The following is a 27,092-nucleotide window of genomic DNA, read 5'->3' on the forward strand; positions in this document are numbered from 1 at the left end:
GTAATCATGTATCCAACATCTTAGCCATGATATTAATCAAAATTAAGCTATCACATTCTGCATTCAGCATCCTCAAATAGTCGAGATAGTAATTTCCCAAGTCATTGCTCTCAATCATAGATCAATTCAATGTCACTACTCTTCCAACATATAAAAGTGTTAAGTGCATCTGCTAAATACTCGCATCGATTACTTCTATGCTTAAGCTTGATTTCATAAGAAGAATCAACCAAGATTGATTGTGGGTGTTACAAAATTTGGTTAAGTGTTTTTTACGTAACCTTTTGAAACCTTCACTTGACCATTAAAATATGTAAGTAAACATTTTTTTCCGTTCAATCCTATATTTGAAGGTAGTAATTGCATTTTACCCTGCAAATAGACAAATTCTTGTGAGATTCCATAGAATAAGAAAATAATATTAAACAAGAAAATAAACAAGAATATAAATTAATTGTGTTATTGAGTCACCAATTGGGTCATGAATATGTTGTCTTGAAGTCAATGGAGTTTTTTCTAGCGAAGCCTGACTATGACCTAAGGAACTCTACTAAAAAATAAGTAGTTTTCATGAGATACCATGAAATCAGAAAATGAAGGATTGAGCTTCAAAACCAATGTTCATTAATTATGCATCCTACAACAATATAATCATGTTCATATTGAGATTATGCTTTTAAAATCACAATCTTCAAAGATGGCATATATAAAAAATAAATATTCTACACATGTAATTCTTACATTGTTGGCTGGTTCTAAATCAACTCAGCCATTTTCTTTTCCTGCCTCCATGGAAGCTTTCCATTCCATTAATTCTTCAACAACTGCCTTCAATCTTCCAAGTTCCTTATCTTTTTCTCTCAATTTTTCTTCTATATTATGTAACTGCTTCTTGTAAGCACACTCTTTTCCAAACAAATTAGTTGGAGTAACCTCAAAGCCAACCCCACGTACACGACCCCTTCTCTCAGGCCCAAAAACTATTGCAATGGCATCTTCCTTTGTTGCATATGCAAGAGACACTGAAATATTTTGTATTGATTCAATTTGTTTCTAGCAATGACAACATTTCAACAAATACATGTAAGAAACATCATTAATGTTTAAAAAAAGAAAAGAATTAAATAGATACAAGAATAGGTGGGGAACTTACTATTCTCTCTACACTAAATGATGACATTGGAGTGTCATCCTTCTTTGTATGACATTTCATCCACACATCAACCCTAGTTACAGGCGTATCATTTTGATTGAAAGTTTGATTCTAGTCACAAAAAATACAACAGTCTAGTTAAGTATATTTGCAATTAGTAATTGTAAACATAAAATAGATTTGGTTACAGCTTACAAGATCATGTTCAACTCTATAGTAACCTCTACGACCAAAGGTGTGGGTCTCTTTCTCTAATGCCCTATTTTCCTTATTTACTTTTGCCTTCTCCTGCAAAAAATGGATGCTTAGATTGAAGTTGATTGTGTGCAAGGATTCAAAGTCAAATCTCATTTGATGATAACAATTAGATTTGTGTTTCATTTTTACCTTGAATTTAGGGTGAAATCGTATTCTAACAAATTCAATCTAATCGGTTTCATTTACTCCACTCGGAACATTTTCCATCCTCTCCTCATCCGTTTTGTATTTCAAATAACAATTTTTATACAAATTATATCTGTAAGTTCTCAGGCATTGAGATATTGCTTTATAGCACCATTGTTCGACTGACAAATATATTTGGTAGGTATGCCACAATAGATAAACAATGCATTATTAGATACAAAGTCTTATTTGAAGTTAAACTTATCATAGACATGTTAACATACACCAATGAAATTTAGAAAATAAAATCCAATAATAATTTAGTTGATACTCACATTGATTGCACTCCATATGTCTTTCTTAAGTGCTTCAGGAACTTGTTTCCATTCCATGTGGTTGATGCCAATAACCTCTCTCACAAGAACACCTAAAAAAGAGGATAATTTCTCTGTGTGTGGACCAATAGGTTGCCCCCTCTCATTAAATTGAATTTTAGACAATGTAGAGGCGTCTATAGTGTTTTCAAAGAGGCATTTTGTTGGTCGTCTACCCTTCCTTTGCACATTTATTGTAATATGGGCTTGGGTAGTTGCATTTGCCCCTTGCAAAGCATGCTCTTGTTGTGGTTGTTCTTTCTCCACACCATGATCTAGTTGTGATGGTTCTTACTCCAAACCATGATGTTGTTGTGATGGTTCATGTTGAGAATTTACTAGAAAAAAAATCAAACCTCTTAAGACAATAACAATATGAATCTCTTAACAGAAAATATTGAAGTATTTATACAAGAAATACAAATTTGGGAAATGATCATACCTTCCAATGGTTCATGCACTTTTTTCTCAAAAATATCTGCATTAGAATTGTTGCTGACACTAAAGCAACTAGATTCATGCTGCAATGGTGCAATGTACCCTAGTGCTCTCTTTTGTGGGTGTGTTTTGATGATGCAAATTCTAAAGTGTCACTTCCTTTTGTAATGTGTCTTGAATTTGTGGTTTTACTCACTATTAAAAGTGATCTCTTATGATGTCTTTCAATCCTGTTGAATATCTAGAAATATAGATTGCGACACTTGATCAAAGTTAGTAAGACAAATGTTAAAGTAGAAAAGAAGGTACAATAATTGTTGAAAAGATATTGATGTCCAAAACGAATAATAATGTCTTAGCTCGGTATGGATATCCATAGAGAGACTGCATCACAAAAAAAACATTTTTATTAGGACATCCTTTCCATTTCATAAGAGTTCAATTTAGATCGAGTCCATTTTTGTTATCTTAAAATAATACCCATCTCCACATGTGCCAAAACAGAGTGCAAGTTATAGATGTTCAAATCCCCCTTGGTGTGTTCAAGGTGATTTTACCTTCCCCTTCTTAATACCATCATATTTTCACTTGTGTAAATGTTCTTCCAATTATGTGATCTCAACAATAAAACAAACCTTAAAATACATGAATGTCTCTCAGCATGTGAAAGAACTAAACCCTTACCCGAGTCTTTCTTTGTTGGCAATTTGGGATTTTTGTCAGAAGATATATCCTCTTCTCTAGAAAGAGGACATAAACGAGCTTTTTTATGTTTATAAATGGAGTACTCTTCACCTATGTCCTTCTCCTTAACACCAAGATACAAATGCCAATTTTCTTATTCTGAGCTATGGTGTTCATGAACCTATTTCTAGTTGTGATAATGGGATTAGGGGCTCCATTATCACATCCCATAACCCCTAATTTGTTTAATCCCTTAGCCATGGGGGCCAAAGGGTGTGTAGTTGTAGGGGCATTGGGACCAAATTTGGGGGTTCATAACATTAGGAAAAGTGGAATGGCATGACCAAAATAGTTGTAGGGGGGAGGGGGGAGGGGGTTATGTTATCGTGTATTGAATGGGGCAAGGGGACACAAAGGTATCATAGATGGTAGAAGTTGATTGAAGGCAAAAGCATGGTTTACTAAGATCTATAATCCTAGCATTAGAGAATGAGAAAGGGGCTTAGAACTTAATTTCATAATGTTTAGGGGACCTAGAGGGAAGGTAGCAAGAGCAATTGATAAGGGAACCCCCAAAAGTGGTGATAATAGGATTAGGAGTCCGATTATCACAAACCATAAGCCCTGAACCCATAACCACTAAATTCCCTATCCCATTAACCCGCAACCATAATTCCTTAACCCCTACACTCACAACTCATAACCCATAAACCACTTGACCCATTAAATCTTAAGACACTAGTAACCCCTAACCTATAATCCATGAACCAGCTCCTAAGTCGTAACTCATTATTATTTAAGCCTGTGACCCTTAACCCCTAACCCTTCACCACCTAAACACCTTAACTACCAACCCCTTAATCACTACCACCGAAATCCCCTATATCTTAAGTCCTTAACCACTAAACTCAATTGTGTTAATGTAGAATAATATACATAAGAGAAATTAAAATGATATTATCAACATCAATGCCTGAAATAACCTTAAGTTAGCCATGAGCGATGAGCTCGGGGGTGAATGTGGGGCACTATTAAAGTTACATTATCTTTAAATTCCTTCTATATTGTGAGTTTTTTCTCCAATAGGGTTGAAGCATCATTAACAAGGAAGAATGACATATTTTTGTGGGGGAGCGATTAAAGTTGTAACACAATTCGACGGATTTACACCAGCTCCAATGTAAATGGCATCATTGTATGTTTGTGTCATGTTCTTAGAGAGGTTATTTATAGAAAATACATTTAATGTACTTAGACTTCATCTTTTCAGGGTCTCAACTCTAACATGTATTTGTACTAGGAACCCTTCATGCAAATGAAAGGGGGACTTTTTGTTTAACCACATACACACAACTAGAGCACTGGATGTTGCCCTTCTGACCCGCCTTGGTGCGTTCAAAGTGAGTTTACATTTCTGTCGGGTTGAAACTAATAATAATGAGCTTCTGATTCTTAATACCATCATATTTTCACATGTGCAACTGTGCTTCCAAATATGTGAACTCAACAATAAAACAAACCTTAAAATACATGAATGTCTCTCAACATGTGAAAGAAGTAAACCCTTACTCGAGTCTTCCTTTGTTGGCAATTTGGGCTTTTTGTCACAAGATATCTCCTCTTCTCTAGAAAGAGGACATAAATGAGCTTTTTTATGTTTCTAAATGGAGTACTCTTCACCTATTTCCTTCTCCTTTACACCATGTGATACAAATGCCAATTTTCTTATTCTTGGCTATGGTGTTCATGAACCTATTTCTAGTTGTGATAATGGGATTAGGGTCTCTCTTATCACATCCCATGACCCCTAATGTGTTTAATCACTTAGAAAAGGGGTCCAGAGGGTGTAGTTGTAGGGGCATTGGGACGAAATTTGGGGGTTCATAACATTAGGAACAACTGAATGGAATGACCAAAACGGTTGTTCGGGGGGGTGAAGTTATGGTGTATTGAACAGGGCAAGGGGACATAAGGGTATCATGGATGGTAGAAGTCAATCCGAGGAAAAAGCATGGTTTACTAAGATCTATAATCCTAGCATTAGAGAATGGGAAAAGGGATTAGGACTTAATTTCATAGGGTCTAGGGGACCTAGAGGGAAGGTAGCAAGAGCAATTGATAAGGGAACCCCCAATAGTGGTGATAACGGGATTAGGAGTGTAATTATCACAAACCATAAGCCCTTAACCCATAACCACTAAATTCTCTATCCCCTTAACCCCCAATCCATAATCCCTTAACCCATACATTCACAGCTCATAACCCATAAACCCCTTGGCTCATTAAATATTAACACACTAGTAACCCCTAACGTATAATCCATGAACCAGCTCCTAAGCCATAACTCCTTATCATCTTAACCTGTGACCCTTAACCCCTAACCCTTCACCACCTAAACACCTGAACTGCTAACCCCTTAACCATTGACACCGAAATCCCCTAAATCTTAAGTCCTTAACCACTAAACTCAAATATGTTAATGTAGAATAATAGACATAAGAGAAAATAAAATGATATTATCCACATCAATGCTTGAAATAGCTCTAAATTAGCCATGAGTGGTGAGCTATGGGGTGAACGTGGGGCACTATTAAAGTTACATCATCTTTAAATTCCTTTTACATCATGAGGTTTTTCTCCAATAGGGTTGAAGCATCATTAGGAAGGAAGTATGACACACATTTGTGGGGGAGCACTTAAAGTTGTAACACAATTCAAGTGATTTACACCAACTCCAATGTAAATGACATCATTGTATGTTTGTGTTAGGTTGTTAGAGAGGTTATTTATAGACAATACATTCAATGTACTTAGACTTCATCTTTTCAGGGTCTCGACTCTAACATGGATTTGTACCAGGAACACTTCATGCAAATGAAAGGGGGCCTTTTTGTTTAACCACATATGCACAAGAGCACTAGATGTTGTCCTTTAGATCCCCCTTGGTGCATTCAAAGTGGGTTTACATTTGCGTCGAGTTGAAACTAATCATAATGACCTTCCTCTTCTTAATAACATCTGATAGCTTTTCCATATACATGAGATAAAATTAAAGGATCACCTCATGTGTAGATGCCCCCATTTATTATGAGATTCAAGGGATGTTCTATTGCCTTTATCAACATTTGGATGGGTTGTTATCATGGTTGACTATAATTTGACTGCAAAAACTTATAACAATTTTTCTCTCTCCTTTCACCAAGTTTGACTGAGCTATTTTAGGTTGTTTTTGACCTCCTAACTAGGTTGAGTTTGACTCAGGAAGATCGAGCTATTTTGAGGATGATTTATTTTTTATTTGACCAACATTGACTTTTTGGTTAGGGCTGAAGTTTGATTGCATAAATTGATAGGGTTGTTTTGACTTTGACTTGAGCAAGTCAATTTGACTTTTGTACTCTCTCTACTGAACTTTTGATATAATAATAAGAATAATTGATCAAAGGGTTTTCCCAACATTGGAGTTTTTCCCTGACATCCACTAAATCTGGTGTCCTCTTGTCTTGGCTTGTCTTCTGCATATTTTTTTATGTTCTATCTATTTTTATTGTTAATGTGATTTCTACTGAAAATCTAAATTGAAATTGTTATTGGGCTACTTAAAGAACATTGAAGTAATTCTGCTAAGCATAAAACATACCGTTGTTAACTAAAATTAACAGATTGTTATCACAACCCCTACAATTCTCGTCACATTGATCATTTTCCACCCAAGGTATACAAATCTATATGTAGTTCATGTATGTATCATTGGTTTGATCACATATCGCCTTAACCATCTTTGACACTAGGTGTAGGAAGAGGTTCCTTTAGCTACCAAATTTAGTTGGATATGTATGATCCATGTGTATATGATATTATGTCCAATGTGTACTATTTTTATTGTGTTCACTTAAACACTTTGTTCTAAATAATGATGGTTTGGCTGTAAGTTTTAATATGAGTTGTGCCGTGGTGTGTCATAATTTTTCTCATAGAAGTGTGTCATCTTGATGGTTTTGGTATATTCTTGGTGATTTGAGTAGGTGTTATACATTGATCTTATTGTACCCCTTATTTCCTTTAGTCAAAATTTATCCTATGTATCTCTTCACAACACATGTGAAGGCCTTGTTAGCTGTAGCTAACTTCTAATAAGGTATTTTTAAACTCTAAGTAAACTTCCTCAAAAATAATGATCTATCTATAGCTATTCAATTTTATTAATGACATTATTTACAAATTTAAGCATATTTTTCACCTCTTTAAAAATTGATAAATATTTCCCTATGAATAAAGCTGGTCTATTTTCCCTCCTTATTTAAACATACTTATTCCTCATATAATTTTTATTTCTAAGCCTCATACAATTTTTATTGATGCCTTTATTAAGCTAACATTATCACTTATCTTCAAACTTCTACGTGAGATCACGTCCTTTTTCTCACATAAAAATAAAACTTAATGAAAAACTAAGGGATATTTTACCACCAATTAAAATTTAATTTGGCCGCTAATCTAAAATCTAAATGGACCTATTAAAATTTATTTTTCCACCGCTATTCTCTTTTGCCAGGCTTGGGATTGAGTGCATTCTTTCTCTACTCGTAATCATTATGATTTCACAACAGATACCCTATTATGATATTCAATTAGTCATTGCCCTATCAATTAGACTGATTTTTAACATGTATTTATTATATTGGATCTGGATTGTTGATTTTGATTTGGAGGTTTGACTGCAATTCGAAGTGGAAAACATGTTGTCCGCATATGAAGATAAATCCAAGAACCCCGAGGTGTATGGATACCTTTGAAAGGTATTTTTCTGATCTCATTCTGATGATTTTTATTATTAAAATTTCAAAGGATTTAAACTTGTATACTGAATTATGGAGAAGAAGGCAGGGTTAAGGTCGGCAAGGGTTTATAAATTCAATAATATTTTTTTCATGATTAGCAAGACCAGGCACTCCTGTGGAATTATGATCTTAAAACTTTTTGGGAAATTCAATGGTGATGTGGATTGATCAAGAGGCTATGGTTGCTTCAAAAGTTCTCCTATGATTGTGTTGCTTCTTGTGGTATATGGATCTACTTATGCTGGTCTTTACTATGTTCCTTGCTCTGCTACCATTTAAAAAATATTTGAAAATGTTACATTGTTGTAGTGAACAATTCTGAAACTAAATTGTAACACCACTACACATAATTTCTAATTGTAGTAGAATAAAACATAATTAAAAAATAGTCACAGAATCGCAAAACATAATTTTTCTAGAGAACTCAACTAGGAAAACCCTCTCCTTAATTAAGAATTTTATTGATAGAGAATGAGCAATGGATTTCTTATTATACAACTTTGTTTCACTGGAAACCAATCTATTTTTCTTTTCTTTTCCTAAGCTTGAAACACCTAGAAGATAGTTCATCTACTTCTGTCAATCCATGCGCATAGGCCACTCCTATTTAACTAGGAATACTCTTGAGTTTCCATGATCTTGGGTCTAGGATAGAATCTTTGAATCTCCATGAGGGCTGCCACCTATCACTGTTGCAAGTCGCTTATGCTTCAATGAACATGGGCTGATCCAATCTACTCTTCTAGGTTGGCCAATCCCTGAGCTCCAATCTACCTTCTAGTAGCCTCTTTTTTCCATCAAAGTGCTACACATAGGCTCCCCATACTTTAGTGGTCAAACTCTTTTTATAACTGCTAGTCACAGAATAATTTGGGTAGCCAACAAACTATCCTCCATTAGTCCAATGGCAACCAATCCAATAACTGCAAGATCTGGTACTACGAGGGACTTTCAACCATCAAGAAAAGTCCTCCAAATGGCTCCCACAGGCTTCTAGTCAAATTGATCCAAAACCAATGCAATAACAAGGATCCAACACCTATAAGAACCTAGCAAAGTACATAGCTTTGCTGACTATTTAAATGTCTATTTCTCTGTTGTCAACATTGGCCTAGTTAGGGTTACTAAAGAATCTAGGGAAAATGTAGTTTATGTGATTCTTCTTAGCATGATAACTATTTGTGAGGTATTTTATCTTTAGCATATTAGCACAATATTTTCTTGATATCGTTAGTGTGTGTATTTCTTACTTCATCAAATAGCTACCAAAACAAAGAGACAAGAACACAGGATGTTGGTTTTCTACCAAGGCCAAAACCTCTCATCTTGAGAGGAAAGCCCTTTAATCTCTTCTTATAGATTCTTTTATTGACAAATACCAAGACCCTTGACAAAATACTTGACTCAATTCTTCTTCAAGACACTTCTCAATATCTCTTGCACTCTTCGACCTTCACAGTCTTCCTCCTTCGCACTGTATCACTTTAGTCCTTCTTCGCACTATTATTACACTGTCACTAGGAGAGTCTCGGTCTCCTTTTCTTTCTTTTGCAACCCTAGACACAGTCCTTGACCTTCATTGATCTCTTCTTTCGGTCCAAGATAGCCTCTCTATCTTCGGTCTTCTTCTATCACCATTCAACAAATGATACAGCCCTTAACTATAGCTACCATTGTCTTAGAACAAACTTTGATCCTTCCCTTAGATGACAGACTTAGCCCATGTTAAATTTAGGCATGTTCTATGCTTAGAGAAATTTAATTCGATTTTTCATATTAGCTCAATGAGAATATTCAGATTAGAAATCACATCAGCATGATAGTAAAGTGCTGATAGAACATATACATAAACAGTAGAAGACAAGCCAAGACAAGAGGACACAAGATGTGGCACCAGCCAGGGACAAACACCAATGTCGGAAAACCCTAGATCAATTCTTCTTATATTCTTCAATAGTTGTTATGAAACTAGCTCACAAAAAGATAGAAAAGATAGATCAATGCCTTAAAAATAAGCCTGTTCAAGGGGGCAACCTCATTTACATTACACAAATAAAAAATTATTGTATGATACAAATGACAAGACCTCCTTTCTGTATATAGGAGTCTAAGGGATCATAATAAATCAGAGCCGACATAACAATAATAATGTAAGGGCACAATAATAATAATAGTGGGCTTCTATGGGGCACAATAGTAACAATATGGGGACTACATGGGCACAACAATATAATAAGGGTGTTGTACTAATAACAATAAGGGGTTACACTAGTAGTCTAGGGACCTAACATGCCCGTCTCCTTCAAAAAGTGTTGTCCTCAACACTTGAGTAGTTCTTGATGCTTATGTATAAAATTCTTGTCCTCCCATGTGGAATCTTCAGCAAGTAAGCTCTTCCACTTGATGAGATACTCTGATATTGATCGATTCCATAGTTGTTGTGTTCTTGTTTCTAGGACTACTCCAGGTTCCAATACTATTTTTCCTTCCTCATCAAGTTCTAACAATATTGTTTGAATTGGGATCTTCTGCAACTTTTCAATGAGTGGCCACACTTCTTTGTCCTTCTTTCATTCATCCCTTCCTTCATTTATCCAATCTTGTTGGATGATATAAATAGCACAAAATAATGCTTTGACATCCTCATCCTTTCTTAAGAGTGCATCTGCAACAACATTTTTCTCCCCTTTTTCTAGATGATTTGAAATTCATAACCCCATATTTGTGACCCATTTTCTGTTCTTCTAAAGATAATATTTTTTCTAAAAAGTATTTAAGACTACCATGATCCATTTTTACCTTGAAGTGTCTTCCCATTAGGTAAGGTCACCATTTCTTAAGTGCATGTAGTATTGCCAACATTTCCTTCTCATAAATAGCTTGCTTGAGATGTAGCTGTAAAAATACAAAATCGTCTACATCAAAACTTTTTTCACTGCAATGTTGATATACCTGTTGTTTCATTTGATTTTGCACCAAGGTGGCATTATCCTTTAAAATTTGGAGAACTTGTTGTTGATGCTCGATATGATCTTTCACTACCTCTACCTTTTTCTTCTTGATATGTCCTTCCATATTGAGAGTTTGAGGAGTGGTAATTTCTTCCAATGCTTTACAAGATATGGTCGGATTCATTTCTTGATGCTCGATGTGATCTTTCACTTCCTGAACATTTTTCTTCTTGATATGTCCTTCTATCTTGATAGCTCGAGGAGTGGTAATTCCAGCCAATGCATTACAATATATGGTTTGATTCATTTCTTCTTTCTCGACGTGATCTTTCACTTCTCAAACCTTTTTCTTCTTGATATGTCCTTCTATCTTGAGAGTTTGAGTAGTGGTGATTCTTGCTAATGCTTTACAAGATATGGTCAGATTCATTTCTTCTTTCTCTAGGGTTCGGTCCTAGCATATATCCTCTTATTTTGATGTTTCTTGATCCTTTTCTTCCTCCTCTTCATACTATATGTAAAATAATTTCTTCTCAGCACACTTATGACCTTTAGTGCATTTGCTATCACAATTGTAACAAAGCCCTGTTTCTCTTTTTTCTTCCAATCGTTGAGGTGTAAACCTTGTAGGCTGTGGAAGGCTAGGAGAATAAAGACTTACATAATTATAGTCGTGAGTGGTGGGATTCCTTGTTTCCATAATTTTGCTTTCAATTTTTCTTGCCCACCTGAATGCCTTCTCCAATGAATGAGGTTCCCAAAGACAAACCTCATATTGAATGTTATCCTTTAAAGTACCTATGAAGACATCAATCCTTTGCTTCTCTTGAATATCATTTACCCTTATATTCAATTTTTGAAATTCCTCAATGTGCTCTGCCATTAAACACTTTTGTTTGAGATTTATCAATTGGATAAAGAAGTTGTTTCTCTTTGTATCCTCATAATGTTCTGTCATTTCCTCCATGAAAATTGACCACATAACAAGTGGTTTACGAGAACAAAGCCCTTTATACAATAAAAATTGATCTAGTTCTAGATATGAAGATGCAATATGTACTTTTTGTAACAGTTCCACCTCATGTAGATCAAAATATTACTCCATCTGTAGTATGAAATTTACTAGATCCTTGTCATCAAACTTCCTCATATCGCCTTTTCTTGATTTTAGGAGCTCGATCTTGAAACAATTATAACTCTATAGTTTTAGCTCTTCCAGTTCTAAAATTGCAACTTGTAATAGCCCTTTGTGTCCTCTTTCTAGTGCCACCATTCTGATAAAAATTGGATTCTCAAAGAAAGAGTTATGCACAATCTCCCAAGATTACCTGATTACATACCTTTTCAGAAGAGCGAAATTGTATGAAGTGCCACATGTCACTATGTTGACCTTTGGATCTAAAAAATATACACAAGTAACTAGAGTCCATCCTCTTTCTATAACTTCTTACGAAATGTCAATTTGATGCTTAGAGAGACAGTTGTGATGATTTTCCCAAGGTGACCTCTTTGGAATGTAATTTGGGGTCTGCAAAAACCCTAACTTCCTCTGACTATATCTCTGAAATTATAGTGAGACAGGATCAGAAATTAGGAACCGAGGTTCAAGCCTATTTCTTCCAATATGGGTTTTTGTTTTAGCTTCTGAAATTGCATAGAGAAAGAGTTATAATGAAAATCCCACAATGGCATGTTTTAGTTGAAATTTTGGGGCTTGCAAAAACCCTAACTTCCTTAGATCATATATCTGGAAATATCGTGAGACAAACTCTGAAATAAGGACCCGAGGTTCAGCGCGAGTTCATCTCAAATGGGTTTTCTTTCGCTTCTGGAATGTCATAAAAATAATGCTATAGCGAAAATACCACGATGACCTATTTGGAGCAGTGAAACCCTAGAATCAAAATCTTTAATACCAATTGTTATGAAACCAGCTCACAAAAATATAGAAAAGATAGATCAACACCTTAGAAATAACCGTGTTCGAGGGGGAAACCTCTTTTACATTACACAAATTAGCAATTCTTGGATGATACAAATGACAAAACCTCCTTTCTATATATAGGAGTCTAAGGGGTCATAATAAATTAGAGACAACATAAAAATAATAATGTAATGGCACAATAATAACAATAGTGGGCTTCTATGGAGCACAATAATAACAATATGGGGACTGCATGGGAACAACAATATAATAAGGGGGTTGTAGTAATAACAATAAGGGGTTACACTAGTAGTCTAGGGACCTAACAACAGTTCAGTAGAGAGAGAGATAGAGTATAATGATTTGAAGTCAATTCTTGACTTGCTAAATATGAGATCAAAGATATTCTCCGTAATGATGACACAATGACGTTGCAAAGCTGATACCAAGGACTAAATATACGCAACAGATGATAGGCTTATAACAATTGAACTAATTACCCAAAAATACTAAGGCTTTCCTTCAATAATATTCTCCTTCCTTCGTTGCTTCACTAATAATGACAAGGCTTCTAACCTGGCACCTTTCATATGCAATCAGTGACCTGGTCACTAGTTAGGGCACAAACTCACTGTGCTACAACACCCTAAACACACCCCACAATCCACTTATTTACTATGGCCAGATTTCATACAATCCATCCAACCACATGCTACCTTATAAGGCTACTATATTTTTGAACGCAACACTTAAATACCTCCAACTACTAGCTATGGCTTGTTGCCTAGCCCAATAGTGGACTAAAGCTTACGTCCCTTTAAACAAGTGATTCAAACAGTTCTTACACAGTAGCCCCTAGATCCTCCTTTGTGCGAATTCTCCTACCTAGCATACTGAGTTCAACAACAGCTTGATCATGCCCAAAACAGTCCATGTTGTGACCTACAACAATGTGACCCTTCATGCTGATGAGATATTTCCTTTTCACTATGGCTAGGTTCACTTTTCTTGCTATGTCTAAGGGTCCCTTTCATGTTGTCATAAGGGCTCCTCTAATTGCGGATTTAGGCCTTCACATGCTACTGGTTAAGGCCTCCTTAACTGTGGCTAAGATCACCTCCTTTAGGACTACAGCTAGGGCAAGATTAGTCCTTCCTTGACAGCAGAGTAGGGCACAATTGAACAACAACTTGAACTTCTTGTTTGGATTACTGTTAGGGCATCTTATTACACTGACTAGACTTCCTCCTTGAGTTGCGAATATAACTCCCTCTTGAAAACATATTGATCTCTTCTTACCTACAAAAAGATCTCCTCATAAGACTGTGGCTAGGGTTCTTTAGTTCTGTGTCTAGGGCTCTCTTAGAAGACTCTTTCTTCATTGTGTCTAGGGATTCTCCCTATTGATATCTGTGGCCAACAAAACCAAATGAGTGGAGAGAGATCTTAGGAGAAGTGTGTGTACAAAATGAGTTGAAGTCCTCTTCTATTTATAATAAATCGTTGAGGATAGGTTGGGGTAATTTGGTTGTTGACCGACCTTGACAAATTGTCAAATAACATAAATAAAATCATATCTCCATGAATACATGTCAAAATCTGATGATCTTTAGATCAATCCTACACTTCTCGGTGAGAGGTATCCAAGAAAAATTATCAACTGCCATATGAGAGGTATCCAAGAAAAATTAGTACTATGGTCCCTATCCTCATTTCCCTACTCATTGGCCAGATGAGAGGTACTTCCCATGATTCCCAAACTGCATGGGTAGGATGTCCGAGCAGGAGAAGGATGAACCTCTCATCTTTCCTACATGTCACCAGGGGTATCCCTAGGGAAGGCTAAACCACTCATCCTACCTATATGTCGCTAGGGGTATCCTAAGGGAAGGTTGAACCACTCACCCTATACACAAAAAATCACTAGGGGAAGGTTGAACCACTCAACCTATGATTGTGTCTCGGTAGGGGAAGGATGAACCACTCATCCTACCTACATAGCAAACCACTTGGGGAAGGCTGAACCACTCACCCTATGGATGCTAATCACTCCAAAAAACACCCTAAGCCCCCCAGATCTCCCAGAGCTCAATATCCATATCATACAAGACCCTCAGGAGAGGGTCTCTCCACGACTCCTACTCGTTCTCAGAAAGTAAAGAATTTGACCTTTCCTAGGGGCTTCATCTAAATATCGATGACCTGCACATCAGTCCCAATGTGATGGAGCCTTATTGCTCCTCATTGTACCATATCCCAGATAAAGTGGTACCTGATGTCTGTGTGCTAGGAGCGATCATGAAACACTAGATTCTCTGATAATTAGATCCCACTCTGGTTGTCACAGAGGATCACGTTGGTATCCAGCACATGTCCAAATGCTCACTGAAGAGCTTCCCTAACCAGAAAACTTCACCCGAGACCATACTCACAACTATGAATCTGTTAAAATTGGCAACTAGAGCCAAAATCCATGTGGGTCATGTTATTCATGGAAGATGATATTTTTATTGGATCTTTCTCATCGAGAGGTGTTGGATTGATCTAAAGATCACCCGATTCCGATAAGTATTCATGAAGATATGAATTTATTTGTGTTATGGGACAATTCGTCAAGATCGACCAACAACCAAATAACCCCATGTGTGCTGGTTGAGGGACTAAGTCCCCTAGGTATTTGCGTCAACACCCTAGTAGAGCGAGGGGTTATCTATAGTAAAAGACAAGCATTCCATGCAGACATGATACTTAAATAAGAAAACTATGCAAAGAGAGGTGCACCTGGGGGTCCTTCATTTGGGTAGATCCAGCCAGGGTCCAAACCCTCTTGGAGTCCCTCTCGATCCTTGAACCTGCAAAACAACCAATTAAAAGAAGCATAGCAATATATGGACAAAGTATCATATAGAAATCAACTTCATAACTTATTGAAAGATGGTTAATTATAAATTGAAACAATTATTCATATGTAAACCATAACAATAACATCATATGCATAAAGAATATTGATTTCGGGAACAAGTCAAATGTTTCTTTATTGCAGATAACTAAACAAAGAAAGGAATGATATCACCTGAATCTTCCTCTTGCTAGCTCCAAGCGAAACCGTCCTCCGGGTCCATCCAATCCCAAGTCTTCAAAAGGCTCCTTCCATGACTCACACAAGGATATATCAACTAGTGAAATGACATCAAAACTCAAGGAAACAAGGGTTTCTTGTGATGGGGGAAGTGTTGGAAGCACAGGGATCATCAGACTTGATCAGGGATAATCTCAGCAGAGTAATTCTCTCTCTTCTCTCCTCCTAAGGCCTTCCCATTGAAGCCTTTCTATACTTCTCGCAAATTAGTTTTTTAGTTGGGAATTCGTTGGGAACAATTGGGGCCACGGGCACTAATAGGTAATCAACAGGTAAAACCTATTATCTCCACCTGAAATTAAGGAGATTTATTTTTTTAAAGTGTTTTAAGACATATACATGGGTTGGGTATACACTGACACGCGTACACACGCGTTTAGCTCAGGGCAATGTTACATACAGAGAGTAAAACATTGTTTTTTAAGTATTTGAACCAAGTCTAGAAGGAGGGGTTGCCTAAGGCCATAAATGGAGCATCACAAATATCAAGGGTGATATTTGGAGCTATAACAGATGCCCCATAATATATGTGGTCAGAAAGGGTACATGATGGCCGAAATGTATTAAGTACATGGAAAGGAAGCCTGTCAAAAGCTGAGAAGGACTTCACCAGATTTCAACCTACCAAGCCACAAAAGGAGATTAGAAAGAAACACTATCTGAGGCGGACATACCCATGCTCAGAGAAAGTAAAGCATGTCCGCATATCAAGCACAAGTGAATCCACTAAGTATATAAGTATAGGAGAGTAGAAATACATAATGGATCATTTGATCAGAATAGAACAGGTACATGTCTGAATATCACATATAAGAAGATCAATGAAGTTGAAAGATGAAGCTAATCACTGATGTCAAAAACTGATCCCAATAGTACCAAATCAACATGATGGAATAAAATGATACTAGACTGCAAACTCGGGTGTCAACACATAAAATGTCGCCATGAATGACTGCAACATATAAGGTAGAATGGTATCAATTAACAGCAACATGAGAAATTCTCAAGTGAACCAATGAATGCTGATGCAACTCGAGGTCTTCACTGACTACTGTGGTACATTTCTACACAATGGGAATGAAAGAGCTGAAGTCGACCATGTGAGAAATCATTTGATTACTGGTCATTGATGTATACCATTAACAAACGCGAGACTACTCACCGATAATGATAATGAGAGCCAAGGTACCCCAGTACAATGTAACAAGTGTGAACAATTGATCTGAAGTTGAACACCTGGAAGAATCTATCGATCAAGAAACAATGATGGTTTCCCACTGTCGATAGTGAAGTATTTGCCACTGGTGAATGAAAACCCCAAGTTACTGCCAAATGGACTCTAGACCTTTGCCCCATAGCAATGAGTTATAGTCAATAGGGAAAGATTTGCTAGAAGGAAGGCATTAAGGCATCCTTCATCAATCTAATGTGAGTGTAATCCGTAGGCCAATAATGTGGAAGGAATAAGATCAAAAATATGTAGTAGCCCAACCGAAGCATGTTTCGGGCATACACAAGATGTAGCTAGCACATGACAGAAACCCTCTGAACCAACCAATAATGAAAGCTGACACAGAGGTGAGGTATCCACCAATAGGGTCAAATGGAAACCAAGGTACCGCATGAATCCCAATGTGTGACAATGTATGCTGATGTCGAACACAAGGGAAACCACTCAGTCAAAGACCCATGATACTGGTCGATGCTTAGCACAAGGTGACCTATCAATAATGAAAATAGGGTCAGGGTGCAGCTCTAGGCCTGTCCTCAGAGCAAGGTGTCATCGTCGACAAGGACAAGACCCACCAGCAAGAAGTCAATGGTGACCTTCTCAAACCAGCACGAGTAAAGGACCAATATAACTGATGTGATGATAGACAAGACACTGACAACCAGGGATGGCCGACTGAAAAATGAGTCAAGAGACACATAGAGAGTCTGACTCAGGCTTACTTCCCTTGAAATAAATAACGACTCAAATGATGGATTTGTGGCAGCATATGATAACTTTGTATAAGCTCGTCACGCAGGAGGCATGAACAAACTCTCCATATGATTGGAAGAGATAACTAGTCGGAGGAGGACTGACTCAATAACAAGGTTAAGGAATAACTAAGCCAAGCTAGATCCCACCCAAATAGAGGAGACACTTTGTTTGAGTGATTTGTTCAAGGGCGACATGACTCCAGTTGCCAAAAATAAATGGAAATATTGTCATGTTCCCTCTCTTTTTGGAATATATAATTTTTTTGCCTTTTTCATTAAGCTTGAAAAATAATAAGAGAATGCTATAATACAATAGAAAGAACGAGTGTCAGCGAAGCAGATGATCTAGTTCCTGGGATTGGAACAATCCAATGCTCAATGCAGGGAGGTGAAAACTGGTCAAAGACACTCAAAGGTGTGTTCCTTCCATGGGTCATAGTGTGTCAAGTTGCAGAAGTTGAGGGATTGCAAGTTTGATTTTGAAGATGACTTGGTCAAAAGTTGGCTTAAAACACGAGTCCAAGTGAAGCCGGCTAAAGGCCAAAAGATGTAAATAGTCAATATGCAGTGCAGTAGTACAACTCAACATGAAGGAGCCTCTAGGCTATAAGACCAAAACGAAGTGAAGAAGCAAAGAGGAATGAGTCTTCAACACATAAGTCATGGCGGGACTAAAGAGGACTCCTGAGCCAACTCAAATGAAGTAGCATGGGCAACTAATGTCAGTGAGGTGCGAACTATGATGCCCATGAAAAGGATGGTTCTACCATCATGTAAAAGTTTAAAAAGTTGGGAAGTGAAGTTGGTTTACTAACGATGACATGATGGGATCAACCCTATGGCAAGTATATTAGCAGATGGAGGCTAGTTATGCAAAATGCAATGGAAGAATGGCTTTCCTATCCTATATGCCAGTAAGTAAACGATACCTACCATGACGGGTCAATAGTCATGGAACCAACTTGAAATCTTTGAAGAAGCATCCAAAAAGTCCTAAAAAACAACATATTCTTGACAATTCAAGAGTTAGAAGATACATGAGAGGGAAAAAATCAAATTTTGAAAAAAAATTGACATTTTCAAAGTCTATAAAATGACTTTTTGACTCACCATTGTTAACGTTTGAGTTGAGAGCACAAGGAGTGGAGAAAAAGAAGAAAGCTTGCCTTTTACCAAATCCGACCATTCAAATATTCTCAAAATCATCAGGTAACCTCCAAATTTAGCTTGCATCAATTTGTGTTTGTTTTTAAGAATTTTAATCAAGGTTTCACCGTTGAATTTATGTCAATAAAAATTGTCGCGGTGTATACATGGGTTGGCTATATGCAACTTGAGTATACGCAGGCCGTAGATGAAACTAAGTATAAAATAGACCCGCGTATACACCATTTTGATTTCAAAACAAAAAGCTAACGGTCCAAACTTGTTTTCTCCTTAGGATGAAAATCACCTAGAGGGAAAGGGAGCATGCCATTATTGATGATGAGGTTATGAATGATCAACAGTCCTTGGATGCCTTGAGAGGATGTGGTTTGTTAAAAAATTTCAAAATGCCGAATATGAAGGCAAATACCTGGTTACTTAAAATGCTCATTCACTACTGGAGTATCGAGGAAAATTCATTCATGATTAATCAAATGCCACTGAGGATACAGATTGAGGATATCTATCTTATCACGGGCCTTTCCCAGAGGGGAGAGGTAGTACATTCTACAGGCCGTTCATGAGGTAGAATTTATATAGAGGACTATGTGCATATATGCTGCCTAGGACATCCAAAAAATATTGGAAGTCAGATTCCAATCAAGCACGTAGAGAATTTGTCATTGAGGATCATCCTGTTCACTATAGCCAGAGTGAATGGATCAACCTCCTTACACCAGGCTTCACGACTTGCCATGAGCTTGGCTGTAGACTGTCTCACCATAGTATTTGATTGGTGTACACCTCTTCTCACCAACTTGAAGAGCCAGCTATCATCTATCAAAAAGGGCCAGACCAAAAACTTTGGGTATGGGACTATTCTGTGCTCCTTCTTTTTCAAGAAGGTCCCAGTGCTACACTCTAGAGTAGCAGTTTTGACCAGCAGCCCACGAGACGGATGGGCAGGCGGGTCGATTTGATGAAATGTCTAGGAGGTTGGGACGTACCATAGACAACTTTTGATGACGATTTATTCTCCTGGTGGGAGCATCAAATCATTGCAGTGGATGATTACCCCTATGTTGCCTTGGACTTCCTGGGAGATCCTGATCTGGCATTACGACCAGGCACAACATGGGGAGATATAGGTAACAAATATTTTATTGATTTTATGATTTTTATGATTTTCCAAATATGAAAATGAAATTAAAAACATTTTTTATGGGATTCAAATGACTGATGTACTGATCATATTCCATATATTGGGCCAATATGACCAGATGGATTCCCACGGCATGAACGTCATGGTTGAGGTGTCAAAGAGGCGGTTGTCAATATAGAGTGGGTCCTATACACAGTTTAGTGGAGGTTGGTGAGATTGACTCACCGAGTACCGATGGTGGCAGTACAGTATCTCCCTGAGGACATGCAGCATTGCATGGTTGGAATGCCACAAGACTGGGTTCAGACTCTTAGGCGTGTGGTTAATGCTGTAGTCACATACTTGGCCGCTCATCTTGAGACGGGTCATAGATAGTCTGGACATGATTATGGGAATTTTAGTCCCAATTTTTGTGTATTATTTTAGACACACTTATGTACATTCAGGATGTTTTATGATATATATATATACAGTTTCGACTTTTTGATGTTTTTTATTTTTATGTTGATGAATAAATGATATGCCAATCTAAAGCTTGATTAGCAATAGAATTAGCTAACAAATTATGAGATCTTGGAATGTGCGAATAAGCAATATAAACAAAGATCTTTGCAACAAACTCACTCTTAAATATTGGCGATATAAACATGGATACCTAACCCGATAAATGTTATTTAATTGAGACACTATTAGCTGTGAATCAAGATATACTACTAACAAATAAATTCCATAAGAAATAGCTCCGAATAGTATATTAGTAACGACAGTATACTCATCCATATTATTTGATGCAGGACCAATGCATACTCCCCTTGACACATCAATTGACCAGCTGCGGAAGCGAGGTTCTGAGTGTGCCGACTAGCACCATCAACAAATCCAAAATAGACCAAATCATCCATCAACACCAACCACAACAGATCAAAAAGTGTTGATATAAAAAACTCTCTATGAGATATGTACAAAAAATACAAAATATACAAAGAAGACATTACCTAGCCACTACCTAAGCAAAGTACTTCTTAAGGTAAAGCCCATTTTGGGGCTCTGCCAACTTGTTTCATTCGAAATCGACTAAATCATAAGCCCCTTTTCCTAAAACTCATTTAACTATAAAGGGACTGTACCACATGGGCTTGAACTTGCCTGCCCCCAAGGAATCTTTATCTTGGTCATAGACCAAGACAAGGTTGCCTTCAGAAAAGACTCGAGGACAGAAAAATTTATCATACTGAGTTTTAACCCTTTTCTTATGAGCCTCATTAATTATGGTGGCATCTCAACGCTACTCATCGAGATGTTCCAAATGAAGGAGGCGCTCTTTGAGACTCGAAGTCTCAGGGAGGAGCTTGACAGCTAGTTTAAGGGATGGAGTTTCACATTCAATGGAAAAATATAGATTCCAATCTATAAACTAACTAAAAGGGTGTAAAACTTGTGGCAGTCTTTACCGAGGTTTGGTATGCCCAAAGAGCTAGATACAACATAAGATGCCAATTGGACCAATTTTTGTCGATCATCCTTTGCAAGATCATGTTAAGGGTTTTGTTCATAGCCTCGACCTATCCATTTTCCTGAGGATAATATGGAGATGAATGATCCTGCCAGAAACCCAATTTAAGAGCCAATTCAGACATTAGTTGGTTCTTGGAATCACTGTCATGGTGAGTGACAATCTCTCTCAGGATACTGAATGTTGAGATAATTTGTTTGAAGAGGAACAATGCCGATGTTTCACTATCATTTTTATAAGTGGGCATGGCCTCAGCCCACTTCGTGAAGTAGTCTACAGCCACTATAATGCACTTTTGATTCATTGTTGAAGGAGGATTACAAGTAGTAAAATCAATACCCCACTCAGTAAAAGGATGGATAGTGACAATAGGGAAAAGAGAAGTTGGATGCGTGCACATCTTGCTAGTATAGACTTGACAAGGGTGGCAATGTTTGACTGCATCAACACAATCTTTGAAGAGTGAAGGCTAAAAGTAGCCAGCATGCAAGATACGCTGGGCTGTAGCAAGCCCTGAAAGATGACCACCATAAGCTCCACTATGGCAATATTTGAGCACAGACTCTACTTCTTCTAAGGTTAAACAATGCCTAAGGATCGAATCAACCCCTCGGTGATATAGCGTATTACCAATGATGACATAGTTCTTAGCCAGGTGAAGTAATTTTTTATGTTCATTCTTAGAGAAAGTAGAGGGAAGCTTTGAAGTCTGGAGATAGACAATGATATCTCCATACTAGGAGTCTTGTGAAGAGATAAGGAATAAATGTTCATCAGGAAAAATTTCCTCATAAACAATATCCTCTCCAAAAGGCAGCTCGGAAATTAACTCCGCAAAAACCAGTGATTTATTAGACTTGGTGGAAAAGAACGCAAGATTGAATTATTGTAAAATAACGATCCAACGATTGTATTTGCCCCCAATCACTCACCTAATGATAAAAAATTGGAACGGATTGACTGCCGCTAAGACAAAAGTTTTACGTAGCAAGTTGTAATGGTGGAGCCAATGGACAGCATGGACAACTGCCAAGGCGAACTTCTGAATAGGAGAATAGTGAAGTTCAGGACCTACCAAGCCTTGGCTCAAGTAATAAATCACATGCTCTATGAAAGAATCATTATCCTGAATGAGAACAATACCTATGGTTAATTCTATCGATGCAAGATATACAAGGAAATCCCTACCGTAATCCGGTGTACTCAAAAGTGGGGCAGAGACTAATGCCTTATTCAAGCATCAACTGACCATTGCACAAAGTCATCCCATACAAATGGAAATCCTTTCCATAGCAAATGCATAAACACTTTAGTGATCTCAACATAATTCACTATAAACCTTCTTAAGAAATTAGCCTTCCCCTGAAGACTTTGAAGTTGTCGAATAGAGGATGGGGGAGGCAACTGAATTATTGCCTCTACCTTGAAGGGATCAACTCGAATCCCTTCAGTTGACACAATGAACCCTAATAACTGACAATATGTAACTACAAAACCACACTTATTGGGATTCAACCGGATCTTCTAGAATTGACCTCTTTCAGAAACCAATCAAAGGTGAGTAGGATGTTCGATTATCTTTCGATAATGAGCAGCTAAATCATCCAAGTATGCTTTGATGATATCCTTGATGTTGTGGAAAGTATATGACATGGCCCACTGAAAGGTAGATCCAACATTTTTAAGACCAAAAGGCACCCTTTTGTATGCAAAGGTACCCCAGGGACATATAAACTTTGTCTTATGCTAATCTTCAGGACAGATAGATATCCGATTATAATCAAAAAATTCGTCCATGAACGAGAAAATATCATTACCCACACATTCATCAATTATCTGATCAATAAATGGCGTGGGGTAATTATCTTTAGGACAAGCTTTGTTTAGGTCTCTAAAATCAATGCATACTCAGATTTTTCCTTGCTTTTTATCAACCGGAACTGGCTTAGAAACCCAATCCATAAGAGGAACAGGGTATATAAAACCCACCTTAAGTAGCTTCTCTACCTCAGCTTTAATAGTTGTTTCTTTCCTAGGGTTGACCGGCTGAAGCTTTTGACGAGTCGGCTTAGTGTTTTCCTATGTCTTCATCTCATGTTGAATGATGGATGGATCAATACCAGGTATTTCTTCATAAGACTGAGTGAATACATCCTGAAACTCTTTGAAAAGATCGGTATAAATTTGAATTTCTTTAGAGGAACATTCACCTCCGATGAAGAGATTCTTGATCACGTTAAGGTTCCTAGAGATGTTTATAGGTATAGTTTTTGAAATCACCAACATATTACCTTCGACACGAATGTGTGCTGGAGCCAAAGGATTTGATACCATACAAACATCACTAGGAAGTAGCTCGGAGAACCTAGATTCAACTTCTTGCAATGGAGGAAGAAAATATGAACGATGGTGCAAGTCTTCCCAAGGTCGATCTACAACTATCATTGCTTCTAATATTGCTTCTTCTGATGGTAAAATTGTATCTAAGTAGTCTATGGCAAAAATGGAATCAAGGGTCCAAGCTGGGGCCACTTCACCATCTAACTCTTCTTCAAAAAAAGGAGTAGGATGGTCATCTACAGAGTTGATGATAGACTGATATCTAAGCTCTGTTGTAGACATGGTAAATGCCATTCCACCCACTTGTCCTTCATCTATTGTGGTCATAGATGAAGGCAAGGTCCAAGGGTCTGAAAAATAACAAGTTCAACGGAACTCTTCATGTGAAGACTCTTTGGATTATGAAATGACATTGATTCTAGCAATAGGAGAGGGAAGATCAAATGTACCCATTAGTGAAGAATACATCCCAACTCCCAAATTCTTGATAGGCTGACGGGGGTTACCCACTAATGGGACAGTAGAATTGGAAGTTGCTTGAGATCAACCAGAAGTGGGTTGGTAGTTCCGAGAGTAGGTTTGTCCTTGGATGTTTCAGCTTCACCATAATCACGTGACCGAGTTGCCACATTAGCCTGAGAACCCATCATGAAAACATTTGATGATTTATCCCCTTCCTAGTTTCCCCCAGCAGAGGTACCAGGATTTGAGTTTACGCTAGCAAGCAACTGCTGCCCTTGGAGAAAAGGGTTGGTTAACACAGCTTGAGAGCTAGAGGACCCTTGGTGCACTAAAAAGCGCTGAGCATCTTGAATTTTGGGGTAGAGATGAGTCAAATGGTCTCCATTGCATAACTTGCATGGAAACATAACTTTCTTTTTGGACTGCTTTCCACCCTCACTAGCACTATTGCCAGGTTCATTTACATCAGCCTTCCCATGTTGATTCTTCTTCTTACCTCATCATTTATTCTTCCCATTGGAATTTTGATTTCCTTTGGGGTTAGAAGATTAGATGGCATTAATGGAAGAGGGTCGAGGAGGCAAAGGGTTAGACGATGTGACCTGATTGGTAGAAACAGTTTGTAAAGACAACTACTGCAATTGGCTCAACAGGTTCACCGCATTGGTGTCAATTTCTCCAAGAATACCATTCGTCTAGGGGCCTGGCTTCGATTTGGCTATATCAACTGTAGCCCTACGAGCATCAGGAAAGATTTTATAGAGAATCCCAAACTGAGAATAAATCAATTCTAATTGCTAGGCCCAAAAAATAGCTTGCTCTTTAGAGTAGACTCCATACAGAGAGACATCCTTGGAGATCTCAGGTTGTAGCGATTTCAAGAACCATTCGAGACGATATTGAAGAGGAATTTTGGCTTTAATGAGCCTCTTTCTTCATCTCCATTCCTAAATATGATAAAAAATGTGAGTTGTTGTATCTTGGCAGAAATTGGCCAGAAGTTTAGTTCTGGCATCATAATGGAAGAGCAACTGGAAATGGTTTAGGAAAATGTTAGCCAAATCAGAAAAAGATGTAAAGCTACCCCCTGGCAACTCTATATACCACCTAGCCGCATTGCTAGTTAAGGTGCATTGAAAAAGTCTCAACCTAATCGAGTCATCAATGAGGGAGTTTGATGAGAACCACAAATGGAATGTGGTTACATGGTTGCCTAGGTCTTCATCACCCTTCCCCTCGAACTTTGTAATATCCAACGGGAGTTCGGGAGTTCGGTTAGGACAAGAGGCTAGGCCAAATTGTATCTGATTGGATCGTTTGTCAATTTTGTGAGATCTGGCAAATTCAGCGTTGCCAAAAAAGGAAGTGTGGGAAGACCTTGGGGATTACACTGAGATTGGGTGGAGTTCCCAAAGTTCTAGAAAGATTTTCCTAGATTTTGAAAGGCACCAGGCTGCTCAAAGTAACTAGTAGAACCCGCTAAACCAAAAGGTGATCCTTGTGGTCTAGCAAAATTTGGAGTTTGACAAACTCCAGCCGAAGAACCTCCATAACCAGCGATGTTCCCTCCTAAAGAATTATAAGGAGCCGATAACCCCTCATAAGGATTCCAAGCAGTAGCTAAGGGACGAATACTTCGAAATGAACTAACTATGGAGTACGACCTATTCCCTTGTTGGCTGAAAATTGGATTCCTAGTTCCTACGCCACTAACTGCAGGGTTAGTCCAACCTTGAAAGGGATTACTGCCTTGACCTGTAGAAGAGAAAGGCATAGATCCTATCGTTGGGTTGGAATGTGGTATATGACCACTTCCAAAAGGAAAACCCTGAAACAAAGCCGATCCACTCATCATGGATCTGGAGGCATTAAACGGAGGTGACGGAATACCTTGAGAATGGGTTCCAAATGAGAAAAATCCAAAACTGAATGTATTGGCTTGGGAATTTCCACTCGTAGATAGAATGGAGGTAGACCCGACTAAGGATGTTTTAGCAATAAACCCAAATAAGGATGCAGAGGGGATGGAAATAGTACCTCCCCCTTATACTGATGTTGGAGTCTGCATGGTTATAGCACTTGTGGTAGATGACATGCTTCCAGTTCTGGTCATCGAAGGTAAGTGCGTGATATAACCTAGACTTGACGGTCTATGTGTTGGAGTCCCAACGTATAATAATACATTTGTATGATCAGAAGGTAGAGGATAATTCGGAGCCGCTAATGACTCTGAGGGTTCTTCTACCTAAATTTTATCTTCTAACTAGAAGAGAACTCGAGAAAGAACTCGGGTGTTGCTCTCTAGCTCTACGGAAGTACCAGGCCTATCCTGAACACTAATGCCCCTGAGCGGAGGATCAATCTCCAATGCGTCAGCTACCATGGGGTGAAAACCATCGGTAGTATTGACCCTACGCCTCCTAGGAGAAGGCTCGGAACTTGGTGGTGAAAGACCATGAAGTCTACAAGACCGTCTATGCGATCGGTCAACCACTTTGTATTTTTTATTAAGATCTAATTAAAGACTCAAGAAAAGTGAAAGCTATGCCAACTAGGAGCACATAGCACACACTAAAAATGTCCCTAAAAGAAGTC

The sequence above is a fragment of the Pinus tabuliformis genome, chromosome 8, assembly GCF_031772625.1.
Source record: "Pinus tabuliformis cultivar Carrire ecotype Pingquan chromosome 8, CPIR1, whole genome shotgun sequence".
NCBI lineage: Eukaryota > Viridiplantae > Streptophyta > Pinopsida > Pinales > Pinaceae > Pinus > Pinus tabuliformis.